We start from the raw sequence: 15,324 nt of genomic DNA on the forward strand, positions 1-15,324 counted from the left end.
TGCAACTACAGTGAATATTCATGCATGGGAAAAAACAGCAAGATCACTTCATTTGACACAAACTTTCTCATATTTGCCCCTATTTTAGAATTACTACAAGACCACTGAATGAACTAAAATTATGTAACCAAAATTAATTCATTCAAAATGATTCAAACATATTAAATCCAACCATCCAACATTTCCTAAAATAGTTTTCAATCACCACACCAGATATGCTAGGTATTAGTACTACATAGCAAATCAATGACAAACTGCTTAACCTATAGCAAAGTTTTCAGCTAATTGAATAATACCTTGGTAATTCTCATGAAACTCTTCAAATCTCATACACCATTCCTACCTGCAAGATCTTACCTGGGGGAATTCTGAGTGTGGCAACAGTAGACCTGAAATTCTTCTGCAAGAACCTGTATAAGTTATTGATGATGAAAGATCTCCACCAGCCACTCCTTAGACTCGTCTGGAGTATGATTCTTCCCAACACAAAGATTGCTCCACTGTTCAGTGCAGAATCTAGCATCTCAGATTCCTGGGCGTTCTCAGCAATCTCTTTTAAGGCTGAAACAACTGATGCAATGTATTCCTCCCCCTCCATACTGTGCTTGTCCATATATCCGTACTGGACTAAGCACCTGTATACCCTCCTGAGCCCAATTTGGCTATTATGAGGAAACGTTCCTCTGGGAGGACAGACGTCACTGGTAGTATTCTCATAGTGACAAACACCATAACTTTACGGAGACTACCAACGTGTTGCACATAATGCCGCACAATTTGTGGAATTCCATGAATTAAATCAGTGCAAAAGAAGCATATCCCTGGGACCCGAGTGCTGCATGCTATCAATTGATTGAATTCAACCTGATCCATCTTCTTTACTGCTTCATACTTGCTCTTCTTGCTCCTCCCATATGTCCAGGACAATGTGATCACCAAGAAGAAGGCAGAAATTGCAAAAGGAACCCACCCACCTTGTGGAACCTTGTGCAGTAAGGAGGTCATATATACACCTTCAATAGTGATGAAGACCATGAGAAATAACGATATAAAGAAGATGTTGGTCTCCCAAATAACTAACATCACCGCAGTCATGAGGAATGTTGTGATGAGCATCACCCATATCACTGCCTCTCCTACATAAAACAAGAATCATGTCCAAATTAGAAAGAGGTTAGAGATGGGAGTTCAAGCATTATATCCTTAGCAAAACAATAAAGTATCTTAGTTTTATTTTTTTTTCCATTCCCTCGTGTCTAATTATTTTTTTCCCCCTTCCCTTCTATGCTGCTAGAACTATTCCTTGGTTATATTCATGATAGTAACAAAGGCAAGAAATTCTGAATTGCAAATGTCCAACGACGGATAAGGGAATAGAATGGGCTAGACAAGGCCTACTTACCAAATGCATTTCCTATCTCTGCACCACCCTTGAATCCTACTGTTATTAAGATACAAGCAATCATTAGGAAGTAGTTCACTTCAGGGGAGTAGACTTGGCCTTCATACTTGTCCGAAGTGTGTTTCATGGTCACTAGTGGGAAGCAACCAAGTGCCATAGATTGCCTAATGATGGAAAAACTTGCTGATATCAGTGCCTGGCTAGCAACAATGGCAGCAAGGGTAGCCACCACAAACATTGGCCAGAATATGGGTTCAGGCACAGAGCTATAGAATGTGGTGCTAATCTTATCAGGGTTCTTGATCAAAAATGCAGCCTCACCGGCATAGGCAAGGATCAATGCAGGATAAACCAAGGTAGAGAAAGCCAGCTGCAGACACAGATTATCAAGGTTTAGCTAGTTAGGAGATACAGCGGTACCTATGTAAGTTTATAAGATGATCAAAACTAACACTTTTACCTGAATTGCATTCTTGTTGAAGTGACCCAGATCTGCAAACATAGCTTCCGCACCTGACTACCAATTCATAATTAAAAAAACATTCCATGTGTCACATATTTCCCAGTCACAAAACTGCAGCAAATACTGACCTGTTATGCATAATGCGATTGCACCCAAGAGCTCCCACCCTTTTCTATGGTTTCTTGCAAAGTAATAGTATATGTAATGGGGTGAGAGTGCCTTTAGGACTGATGGGTAAAATTTGATGATGTTGTACACTCCAATGGATGCAGCGAATCCAAACCAAAGAAGCATGATGGGGGAGAAAGAAAAGCTAACTTTGCTTGTCCCAAATCTTTGAAAGAGAAAAAGAATGAGTAAGATGACCATGGAGAGGATGACAACATCATCTGGAGCAAGTAAGCTTCAGTATTTTAGCGGAGAATTATATGATATTTGATTAAGACATAAGAAAAAGAAAAGCTAACTTTGCTTGTCCCAAATCTTTGAAAGAGAAAAAGAATGAGTAAGATGACTATGGAGAGGATGACAACATCATCTGGAGCAAGTAAGCTTCAGTATTTTAGCGGAAAATTATATGATATTTGATTAAGACATAAGAAAAGCAACAATAGGAAAATAAGCTACCCCACAAAGAGAGAGAGAGAGAGAGCAAAGCGTGCCTTGTGTAATCTTCAAGGATCTTGATTGGATTCCTTGGACAGCAGAAAGAACTGTAAAAGGAAATGAAAAAATTAAAATATTATGACCAAGCAATGGAAAAATGCTATCAAAGCAAGTTCTCATGCACACAAGAATTTATATGCATTCTATATGGAAATTTAACTTAAAATATTACACAAAATAATGAAGAGACAAAGTTGACAAAAAAAACTATGATTTTGATGATGTCATAGGTTTTCTTGCTTCAAGTAAAAAAAAGCCAAGTAAATAATTAACTACTCCCCCCTAATCCACACCCCCACCCCCTCGTTTTTCTTTTCTTGTTTTTCCCTAGTATTTTCAACAAATGCAAAAGAGAGGATATCAAATCATATATAGAGTTGTCAAAATCATTGTGCAGGAATATTTCAGGATAAGAATCTACTATGTTTCATATACAACAATCTGTATGAGTTTACCTAGATGGTGCCCGGTATACATGCACCAAAATGCTCTGTAACGTATTAAACAAGAAGATTTCATTACAAAATCTATGCATTTGTTTAATTAACATGGGTCTCTAGAATGAATAAACTTTTGATCATTAATCTTCATCCCTTTTATATTATATTTTATGATACTTTCAAGCCATTCTTTCTTGCTTATTGAACTACAAATCTTTGCAATTCAGATCCTCTGTTCTAGTCATAACTGTTGAGAGTTTAAAGGGTCTATGTTAGTTATAGATGTGTCATATTTTCCAATGTTTGATGATTCAATAATGAAAATATATAAGGTTACATTTTTATTTCCTTATGCTAAGAATCTTATGTAATTTAACTTCCTTGTGCTGCATAGATACTTGTCCCTACAGGTGTCAACATCCATAAATAAGCAGAGGCAAACACCAGTGGACCTGAATAACCTGTTTATTGGTCCTGCTTTATTGTCATCCTTGACGTTTGGAACTTTTTGGAGGGTATTTTCTTTTAGGGCTGTCTTGCATAGCTGTTTCTGGTTTGTGTATTGTGTATTTCTGCTGGAGTGTAAACTTGTTCTCCTTTTATTTTCTTGCCTTCTAACCTGCTTGGCTGCAAAGTCTTTCTCTGATTCATTTTATATTCATGAAACAAAACATGGTGGATCTGCTACAATTCTGGTAAATAAATAAATAAATATATATATATATATATATATTTATATTTATATTTATATTTATATTTATATTTATATTTATATTTATATTTATATATATGTGCACGTACAAGAACTCCAAGATAATATTTGCAGCTGAATTCTTTCTATCTGTCTATGTTTGATTTTGCATTTATGCTCCATTCTTCTTTTCCTTTTAACCATCTATTTTTTGAGCACATAAGAAAGGTACAATGCCTCAGAAGAAGGTTGATGGAAAGTATAGCCCAAGTGGCATCAAACACCAATTACTAATTTTGGCTGGTTTGAATTTGAGTTTAAAGTAGCATTTAGTTTCAGAGGTTAACCAAACATGAGCTTTCGTTGAGGTACGTATTGCTACTTATTTGCACATAAGGATCTCCACAAACAGTAAAAATGAAATCAATAGTGATAGGTACCTGAAATCGCAGGAGTAAGGGCTCCATCACCAATTACCATACAAGTTCCAAGCAATACTATGATGGTAATCACAATCTGTACTTTAGAGTTCCTCTCCAAGAATTTCTGTGCCTTGGACTGTAATCCACTGCCTTTACTATAATATCTCAAGTTAATATCCGAATCTAACCTTGTACTTGGCATAATCATCTTGTCCTTGAAATGTATATGTTGGCGCAACAAGGAATATAAACAAAGGTGCCACCTATATCCAGCGAGGAAAGTATGGAAAAAGGTTGACCAAATATGAACATAAATTATAATGCAAATGGATGGAAGATAATAAGCATTTGATCTAGATCTACATAATATCATGTATATAGAATTCCCAAACAAACTTCTAAGACATCTTTAGTTGGAAACAAGGAGATTATTTATGCTAAACCAGAGATGGCCAACATTTAAATAAGAAAAGAAAAATCATAATGCAAGAGAAACTTTCCAGTTGATAAATTTAAAAATGGATTCTTTGAAGACTAATATTGTACATGAATAAATAAAATTCATGTGCTAGGTAATGCATGGTAGACTATTATCTTGTCTAGATGATTTTACATAATTAGATAAGAAGCTCAGAATATAGTGACTGTTAGAGCAAACTGGGCATCACTGGGGAGAAAAACAGAAGCACCTTTCATTGTTCTCTGTTTTTTTTCAGTAAAAGTACCATTAATAATTAGAAGCATAAAATTAAGAAAAATAATATTTAATGAACAATGGACAAGAGCCATTCTTAGATTACTGGTATACATTCACCTTCTCTATATTCTTTAGCATTCATGACTGCCAGTAACATGTTTGATAAGGACTATCAGTGCCAATGTATTAGTTTCAAGAGATAATAGAAAGAAAATATTGAGAGATGCCGTGTGCCCTCAGGTATTACCATGCTTGACCCTTGGGAGATGATAACAACATTTGCACTTTGGTGAAATATGATTCCTTTTTCTCCCAATAAAAATCCCCTTTCTCTCAACTGCAAGTATTGGATAAAGGGAACCTAACCCCAGTATGTAAAAGCCATATTTGAATATATTTTCTGATGCCATGTTAGTTGGCTACAAATGTTGATTACTTTAATTGTCGCTATGCATTTTGGTAACCTAATCCCTATCAGCGAGCAGATGCTTGATGGGAAATCAATACCTTTTGTTGGTGTAAAAATCCACCTGCGTCGGAGAAGCTGGAGTCGAGGGAGTCGCGGTCGCCGCCGGGACCTGCCAAGAAAGTCTAAACCGGAGTTGGGGATGCTCCGGCAAGACCCTCCGACGCTCAAGTCAGTTCTCTGCCTCAACAAGAATGGAGTGCTCGAACGAAAATTTTAGCAGAGTTTTGAGATAGAAATGAGAGCTTAGAGAATAACGTATCTGGGGTCCCCCTTTTATAGGTGAAGGGTGCAACAGACTGATAGCGACGTTTGTAACCGTCTGGCAGTGGGCCGCTCAGGGTCAGGAGGAGTTTGTTATGAAGAGTAGTGGAGCGAAATCGTGGCCATCACCGTGGCCTGCCACGTGAAGTCTGTTGCGGGGAGTGGAGCGGCGTCCGTTGTCGCGACTTGCCAGAGAGTGGAGGAGCCGCACGGAATCCGTCGCAGGAAGTGGAGCAGAGTCGTGGCCATTACTGCGGCCTGCCAGAGAGTGATGAAGCTGCGCGGTATCCGTCGCAGGAAGTAGAGCAGAGTCGTGGCCATTACTGTGGCCTGTCAGGGAGTCCAGGCCTGTCGGCCTAAGCTCAGTTGAAGCGTCTGGTGGAGAGGGGCAGCTATCCATCTGAGAGGAGCTCGGATGTTGCTGGCAAGCCTTCTATCGTTGGGCGCTGTTGGGCGTTAATACTACAGGTGAGGGCCACTTGCCGTAGGAGCTCGGTCAGAGGCTTTCCGCAGACGCAGTCCGGTTTCGTGCAGACTTCGGCAGAGGGTCGACCGACGGTGGATGTCAGATGGCGCTGGAGAGGTTCATCTGCCAGAGGGGTCCAGCTGCTGGATTCTGTGAAATTGGCATTTGCCCACTTATAGAAGTTCGGTCGGAGTCCGATCTCCGTAGAAGCCCGGATGGGGATCATTTGTCGAGGAATCTCGGCCAAGGCCTGTCTGCAATAGAAATCCGAAAGGAATTCATCCATAATAGAAGCTCGGGTGAAGGCTTACGGTGGGAATCCGGCACGGACCGCTCGTGGTAGAAATTTGAAGTAGACCGTTTGTAGCGAAAACTCGGAGTGGGTCACTTGCAGTAGAAGCTCGGAGTCCGGTCCTTATAGGAGTTCGGGGTGAGGTCTACCTGCAACAGAAGTTCAGGACGAAAGTCTGGCTCCTGTGGGAGCCCGGACGAAGTCTACCTGCAGTTGGAGTCGGGGACGAAGTCCGGCTCCCGTAGGAGTCCGGATGAAGTCTTCCTGCAGTTGATGTCGGGGACGAAGTCCGGCTCCTGTAGGAGTCCGGATGAAGTCTTCCTGTAGCCAGAGTCGGAGACGAAGTCCGGCTCCCGTAGGCGTCCGATGAAGTCTTCCTACAGTTGAAGTCGGGGATGAAGTCCGGCTCCCGTAGGAGTCTGGATGAAGTCTAGCAGGTGGTCGACCACTGTCGAAACTTGGGTGGAGTCCGCCCGTCGTGTAGAATCTGGCCTACACTGGTGGGAGTTTATCCGTCGGCAGAACTTGAAAACGTTGCGGAGGCTCGACCACCGGAGAGGTTCGAAAAGATGTCGTCGAAGGTCGGACGTCGGTAGAACCCCTGGAGGGTCACTCCTGACACGAACTTCGACTGGAGGGTATTTTATACCCAACACCAGTCTCCCTACTTTCGAGTTCGAGTTTCGAATGAAGAAAGTACAGAAAAATTTTCACAGCCGAAGTTGTCCCCTTGAATCCTGTGCATGATCGTCCTCAGATATTCTGACATTTAATGCGCGCGTGCTGGAGTCTTTTCAAATCGGAGCGATCCGAAGGGACCTTTCAAAATTTCCGCTGGAGCGTTGGCCCAGGTACGATGCAGTAATGGTTTTGTCAGCTGTCAGCCACTTTTAGCCGCCTGCTGTGGCGAGTGGGACACGTGGCGAGCGTGGGTCGGCCTGGGAAGATCCGCGATCATTATAGTGCCAGATCCCAGGGTCTATTTAAACCCACCTTTCTGCCTTCGGTGTCTCATTCCGCCTGAAAGTTCTGCCGGTGTCTGCCTTCTCCCCGAGAGCTCTGACTCTCCTTGGCGTCCACCTTGACCCTAAGCGTTCTTCGAGTCATCCCTGTCCTCGCACCTCTGCATCCTTCGGAGCGACTTAGGTTAGTCCCGAAACTTTCGTTTCTCTTCTTGCCATCTAAGTGCCCTTTCTCCTTCATTTTCCTTCCGCCGCATTCCCTTGGTTTGGTCCCCCGCGAACCTTTCACCTCTTATTTCGTCTGATTTCTCCAAAATTTTTAGGGTCCTTGTTTGAAATGTCTTCTGGCACCTCCGCCTCTAGTGGTTCCAGGAGTTCGTCTGTCTCAGCCCCCCAGAATCCTCATACTGTAGACGAACCCTCATCTAGGACTGGGCCTCACCTGATTTTTGTGTCGGGCACCATTCCTTGTTCTCTGACTCCGGATGAACTTTTACTGATAAGGGTTCAGTATGGAGTTCCTCCAGAGTATGATCTGGAGCTTCCTGATCCCGCCGACCGGGCTAGCACCCCCCCACCTGGCCGTTTCTGCCTGTATCAGGAGGCCTTCCGTGCTGGGCTCCGTCTTCCGCTTCCGCCCTTCGTCGTCGCTCTTTTCCATTTTTTAGATATTTCTTTAGCTTCAGTCGCGCCGAATTCTTTTAGGTTTCTGATAGGGTTCCTCTCCCTTTGCCACGTAGTCGAAGTTCAGCCATCTCTTTCTTTGTTTAGGTATTTTTACACCTTCAAGCGCCACCCCTCGGCAAAGGACTGGTGGTATTTCTCCCCCCCAGTTTGGCAAGAAAAGGTTGCTGAAAGGTGCTCCCTCTTCAATTCATAATTGGAAGGGGAAGTACCTCTTCGTCCAATGCCCGATCTTGAGGTTGGGATTGCCCCCTTGGGGCTCCCTGAGGGACTCTGTCCATCGGGCTCCTAGCCTGGGGGAGGACGACCTTCAGGTCGCCCGAAAGCTTCTTAGTTATTCAACTCCTTCCCTTCCCAACCTTCTGAAGGAACAGTTTTTGTTCAACATCGGCTTGAGCCCCCTGGATCCTGCGAGTATCCCATCTTTCCTTTCCTCTTCTTTTCTCCTGCTCTGCTTCTCTCTTTTTTTTTTTTTACGTGTCACTTCTTCCTTTTTCACCCCATTACTGATCTCTTTCTCTCTCTCTCTTCTTTTTTTTTTTTTTAGGAATGGACGCCGAAGCAATACGGATGCTCGCCAGGGGCCTCAAGGCTCACAAAAGAAAAGGCGCCGCGGCCTCTAGATCGGCAAAGAAAGCTAGAACGGAGGAGATGAGCTCGACCACGCCTGCCCAGGTGGCCCTCGCAGTCGATGTTCCTTCAGACGCCGAATCTCTGACCCCCCGAGCCTCTTCAAGGAGTTCCCCCGCTGAGGTTCCCGCTTCGGGGGCCCACTTTGAGGAGGTGCCAGGGGTTGAGAGGGGGAGGAGAAGGAAGTCGGTGGCCCGTAGGATGAGTAGCCGTCGAGCCACCATCGAAGAGTCCCACGATTCCGAGGAAGAGCCAGGGGAGAATTCCTTTAATGACAAGAACCTGATAAAGCGACTGGTCGACGGCTGCATCCTGCCTCAAGTCGTCCAAAGGATCGTTCGCGCCGATCCCGAACAGCGAGTTTGGGACTCCTTAGGGTCCTTCCTCGAGGTGAGCAGATTCACTTTCCTTCTTCCCCTCGCACCTTCATTCAATTAGCTTTTCAACTTTCGTTCTGACCTCCTAGCCGCCCTTGTAGATCGGGCACCAGCTCCTTGCCAACATCGAGGCGACGAATCGGTGAGGAGAGACGCCATCCAGGCGGAGGAGGGTCGTCGGGCCGAAGCCGCCCACCTCAAAGAAAAGGCTACCAAGCTAGCCAACCTCCAAGAGGTCCTTGAGAAAGAAAAGCAGACCTCGGAGGAGATGGTGAGGAAGGCGGAGGCCGAGGTCACAAATTTGACGGAGCAGATTCCGGTTCTGATCTCGGAGGCCAGGGTCCTAGCAGTGGAGGAGTTCAAGGCCTCTACGGAGATGAGGGACCTGAACGTCAAGTTCGGCCAAGAAGCATTCATCAAAAGATTCGAGCTCTATCAAGAGAAGGTGATCAAGAAATTTTTCGAGCTCGACCTCAGCTTCTTGGATGAGGCATCTGAAGATGAAGCCGGGTCCTCTCCCACTGCCACTGCCACCGCAGCGCCCCTTCCAAGAACACCGAGCTCCCCAACTCCTATTTCAGAGGTCTGAGACCTCTGACTTTGTATTTTTCTTTTCCCTTTTGTCTTTAAGAAACGTTCAATCAATAAAATTGGGTTTCTCCTTATGGAGGGCTTCTCCACTCTTCTTCCCCCCTCTTCTTTTTTTTTTTTCTCTGCAATGAGATGCACCTTGACGCTTTTATCTCCCGATGGCAGTGTCCTGCCGAAGCGCTTCCCTTACCACAGAGAATTCTACTGAAGTCCACGATCCAATATCTGAAGAAGGAAGTTCATCATTTAACAAAAAGATTGAAGGAGATGGATGGCGAACTTCGCAGGTTGAGGGAGAGTCACTCTGAGGCCACTGCGGAGGCCACCTACTTTTGGAACCTCCACGTAAAGGGGATCATGGAGTACAGCCAGAGGAAAGCGAACTTCGAGAAGGAGCTCGAGGAACATAAGAAGTGTGCCAGTGATCGATCTTGGGCCCAAGCTGCCAAGATCAGCTCTCTCAGAGTGGAGCTGTCGGCTGCGCAGGAGAGGATTAGCCAGTTGGAAGGAAGCTCGTCCCGGCTTTCGACTCGGGCCGACTGTGACTGGGAATGGTCGAAGAAGCTCTCCGACCTTCAGCAACAGCTCCAGGATGCTGAGGTGAGCTATAATGCGTACCGGACCGGCTGGTGCAAGCAGGTGGACGACTATAGGGGGAAGCTCAGGATGGCGACCGACAAGGTTGCCCGCCTTCAAAGGCAGCTAGCCGAAGGAGCTCAGTTTGCTCCTGTTCGGGATCCTGACGAACTCCAATCCCTGAGAAGAACCGTAAAAGAGCTATCTGTCGCCCTTGGAGAGGGGAAGGTTGAGCTGCAGCAATTGAAGATCCAGCTGGTATACAAGCAGCAGGCAGTCAAGGATGCGGAGGCGGAATCCGAGGTCCTGAGAAAGAGGCACCGAGAGGTGGAGAACGAAAGCCAGCGGCTTCATCGGAGGTGTGTGGAGATGCTAATGAGGGAGAAAGAATTGGAAGAAGAAGTCGAGAGCTTAAAGCGCTCCCTAACAAGGATTGAAGCCAAAAGTTTGAAGTCGGAGGAAGCCGGGCCCCCTTAGGGCTCTTTTGCCTTTTGTCCTTCTATGTGTCTTCTTTTGCCGTTGTTTGTTTGTTGTTGTTGTTTTTTTTTTTTTTTGGCCTTTCAGGCTCTGTAACGCACACTTTGCTAATGAAATGAAAAGGTCTTTGTTACCTTACCCGTGCATTGTGTTGAATTGTCGTGCACCGGACTTCTTTCATTTTTGTCCCGTGCGATGACGATGTTGTTCGAAGGTTTCTTGTTCATCTTTGTATTAGGTCGTCATTACCAAGTTTCTTGTGTTTTTGATTGGTTCGGCGTCGACTCCATTTGGAGGTTTCTAGCCATCGCCGTGTTGATTTGCCTTTTTGTTCGCGATCGTAGATCTTACTTTCTCTTCCTCTTTCTTCATGGAGACGAGGTCCTTTATGTTTTTAGTGTAGTTTGGCCTTCATTTTTCGTTGGGGTAGCCCACCGCTGTTCCTTCACATTTTCCTCCTTCTTTTAGGCAAGGGTTCTCCCTAGCTTTTCATGGAGTCGCGGTAGCGTAGAAGGGCCGCCGAGAAGGTTTTCTTCTTTCTTATCGGGTCTCGAATGGCCGGACCTTAATTGGTGTCAGGACGAGGTTCTTCTCCTATTTCTGATGTGATCGATTTCAGCTCAGGTTAGGACAAGGTTCTCCTTCTGTTCCTAATAGGACTGCGGGGGCATATATGGGCGCTGTATGGCCTCTCCCCCCATCCGGTCTATAAGTAACCGGACCTTCGACTTTGCTCATGTTAGGACGAGGTTCTCCTCCTATCTCTAACATGACTGTGGGGGTGCATATGGGTGCTGTATGGCCTCTCCCCCCATCCGGTCTACAAATAACCGGACCTTCGACCTTGCTCATGTTAGGGCGAGGTTCTCCTCCTATCCCTAACATGACTGTGGGGGTGCATATGGGCGCTGTATGGCCTCTCCCCCCATCCGATCTAAAAATAACCTTGCCTTCGACCTTGCTCATGTTAGGACAAGGTTCTCCTCCTGTCCCTAATATGGCTGTGGGAGCGCATATGGGCGCTGTATGTCCTCTCCCCCCATCCAGTCTAAAAATAACCAGACCTTCGATTTCACCCATATCAGGTGTTGTTTTCGTTGTCCGAAGGGGTCGTCCCCTGTCGTTACAAGTCCATGCCAAAAAGGGAAAGATGTGCAAGTCTGAAAGGAATCTTGATTTAAAGCGGGATCGTTCGCAATACATTTACAAGTTTTTCAAATTCCAGGGCTGTAGAAGGTCTGCTTCCTGTCAAGGTCCTCCAGAGACGGAGTTAATGATCCCAATTGGAGGCCGATCTCCGGGTTGCTCTTCCCTCCTCGGTGGTTCAGGCTGCGGCAGGGCCCTTGGTCGATCCTCTCTACCCTCAGACCGGCGTCGAAGGAACCTGTCGAGCCGACCTCATCTGATGAGCTCCTCGATCTCATCTCGGAGCTGAATTTATTCTTCCGTGTCGTGGCCGTGGTCACGATGGTAGAGGCAGAACTTATTAGGATTGCATTTTTCGAGGTGCGTGCGCATCCTTTCTGGCCTTGGGAGCTGCTCTCTGACTTCCATCAGCACCTGGGTTTTCGATGCGTTGAGGGGGGTATAGCTGCGGAATCTCCCTTGGGGAGAGCCCCGTCGAACCCGGTGCTCCGGACTTCTCTGCCTGCATGCTCGGGGAGGAGTCTGGGCATGCTTGTGTCCGGGAGGAGTTCGAGAACGTGGCCGAACTTCTCTCGGCCCTTTTTTGACTGCGGGCCTACTCGAGTCTCCCGCCTGCCGCTCTCTCGCATTCTTCTCATCCTTCATCTTGAAGGCTTCTTCTGCTCGGACGTACCCTTCGGTCCGAGCCAACAGATCGGCAAAATCTCTAGGGTACTTCTTTTCCAGGAAGAATAGAAGGTCGTTCTTCTGAAGGCCGTCTTTCAAAGCGGCCATCGCGATCGATTGATCCAAGTTCCGGACCTCCAATGCGGCGACATTGAAACGGTTGACGTAAGCCTGAATGGACTCCCCCTCCCTCTGCTTGATGTTGATGAGAGACTCCGAACCCTTCCGGGGATGCCGGCTGCTAACAAAATGAGCCACAAACTGGTGGCTCATCTGATCAAAAGAAAAGATGGTACCCGACTTCAGTGCCGAGTACCAGTTTCTCGCCGCTCCCTTCAAGGTGGATGGAAAAGCTCGGTACAGGATGGCATCGGGCGCGCCATGAAGCAGCATCATTGTCCGGAAGGCCTCCAGGTGGTCAATTGGGTCCGAAGTCCCGTTGTAGCTTTCAAACTGAGGGAGCTTGAAGTTCGACGGGAACGGTTCCTGCATGATCATTTGAGAAAAGGGAGGGCCAGTACAAATGTCCTCACCATAAGCGGGGGGAGCATGGCGGAGTTCTTCGATCCGTCGGTTCATCTCCTGGAGCCTCCGGTCCAGGAAATTCTCTCGACTATGGGTCTCGAGGGTCTTTTGGCAGAATGGAGGTAGAGATCTTCCAGGGGTGGAATCGTGATCTGACTGAGGGCTCTCCACCCTCGGATTCGTCTTTCCGGGAAAGACGGGGCGGCTGGCCCAAGTGGCCCGTCCTACTGTCGGATTTTGGAGTTCCGACGATGTTCTCTCCAGTCGCACTGACGCCTGCGGCTGTTGCTGCTGCTGCATGGCCTGCACCGCTTCAGCGAGGCCTCTGACCTGCTGGGCCAGTAGGTCGAATTGTTCCGCGCCAACCGCCGTTGCCGGAGGAGGAGGAGGCTGGAAAACTGGAGGTGAGGCCGGAGCCTGAGATCTGGCCGCGGAAGCCATAGATCACCGTGTGGATGCTTTGCGGGGGGGCATCGGGCGAAGATCTAGCGGAGGAGGGAGAAGAGGAGGCTCGGTCGTCGTGGAGAATCCGGCCTACACTGGTGGGAGTTTATCCATCGGCAGAACTTGAGAACGTTGCGGAGGCTCGGCCGCCGGAGAGGTTTGGAAAAATGTCGTCGAAGGTCGGACGTCGATAGAACCCCTGAAGGATCACTCCTGACACGAACTTCGGCTGGGAGGATATTTTATACCCAACACCTTTCTTCTCATATTACTTCATATTTATAAATAAGTATTGTAAACTTCTATCTAAGCTAATATAATGATGTCATAACTCTTTGCCTTTTTTCAATGATTATTTTCAGTTTCGTTCAGTGTGATAGGAAACATGACATGTAATTCATCATAATCTTCTATTTCTATTCCTTACCAGAAAAGGAAAATACCCAAAAAAAACACTTTTTAAAAGCACGCAATTTTTGTTTTCAAAAGAAAACCTGATTCAAAATATACAAATAATCTTCTATTTCTGTTCCTTACCGGAAAATAAAAATAATACCAAAAGAAACACAAGCACGCAAAAATTTAAAATAAAAACAAATATAATACACAAACAGCAGTGATAAATGAGTAAAAAGGAAATACGATTTCTAGGTTAATGTCATCGTCTTACCTTCTCCATGATCATCAGCATGCAGGACTATCAGTACGTACTTGATTAAACCCATCATCGTCACAGTCCAAAAGATCAAACTCAATATACCGAGTACGTCCTTCTCCTCCGGGTTCGGCAAGGTGATGGAAGAGAAAACGTAGAGAGGAGAAGTTCCGATATCGCCGTACACCACACCAAGCGATTGATAGCTCAGTAGCAGCGTTTGCATCCACGTAAAATTCTGCAAAATTTTCCATCAACATCATACTTCGCTCCAAGGAGTTGATAAGAAAAAGATTGAGATGTAAAACACACCGTTGGCTGGCGTTTTGGGATCTTGTAAGTGTTGCCGAAGCTAAGCATTCTTCTTGCCCGTTCTCCATCTTCTTTAGGGTTTGCATTCTCGATATATCCGACGGCGTCGCCTCCTCCTCTTGCCTCCTCCTGTTCTCCATCTTCTTTTGGGTTTCCATCGTCCATATCTACGATGACCTCGCCTCCTCCATCTCTGGTGACGAGAGACCAAATACCAAGATTAAAATTTTCTGCACGAGAGAGGAGAAAGGCGAGGGCAGTTGGGAACGGCCAACAGCGTTACGAGGAGGAGAACGAGGAAGCTTCGACCTCTCACGGAACTCCGCGTCAGGAGTACCTAATTAATTTTAAAAAACAATTTATTTATAAAAATAACTTAATTTTTAATTTACTTATCAAAATAATATAAATAGGATAAAATATTATTCAAAATAACATTCTGTGATGACCACATTAGCCATTTTTTTCCCTCTATTTTTTATATAGATGATTAAAAAAAAATTAAAATCATCATTTCAAATAGCGTTTTTGAAAATGCTATTCCAAATGGTATTTTTAAAAATATAATTTAAAATGATGATTTTAATTATTAATTCTCAAAAAATAAAAAATAAAAAAATAAAAAAATAAAAATTTAAATTAATAAAAAAATAAAAATTATAATTTTGATTAAAATAAAAATCATTATTCCAAATTAGTATCCCCATTTCAAATTATCTTTTTAAATTTTTTTTTAAAAAAAAATAGTATAAAAAAATATAATTAAAAAAAATAAAAATTATAAATTTAAATTTTAATAAAATAAAAATTTTAATTTTAATTCAAATAAAAATCATCATTTCAAATTACAATCTCCTTTTCAAATTAAATTTTTTAAAAAAATATCATAAAAGAAGAAAAAAATAAAAAAAATAAAAATTATAATTTAAAATTTTAAAAAATAAAATTTCTAATTTTAATTCAAATAAAAAATAATATTTCAAAATATTTTTCTCATTTAAAATTAATTT

General features: G+C 44.5%; 1 pseudogene; it reads right to left on the bottom strand.

The window, feature by feature from the left end:
- Nucleotides 1-319: 319 nt before the first annotated feature.
- On the bottom strand, nucleotides 320-14,496 carry LOC105036142 (potassium transporter 26-like; annotated as a pseudogene).
- Between the last annotated feature and the right edge of the window lie 828 nt (nucleotides 14,497-15,324).

The sequence above is a fragment of the Elaeis guineensis genome, chromosome 12 (assembly GCF_000442705.2).
Source record: "Elaeis guineensis isolate ETL-2024a chromosome 12, EG11, whole genome shotgun sequence".
Lineage (NCBI taxonomy): Eukaryota > Viridiplantae > Streptophyta > Magnoliopsida > Arecales > Arecaceae > Elaeis > Elaeis guineensis.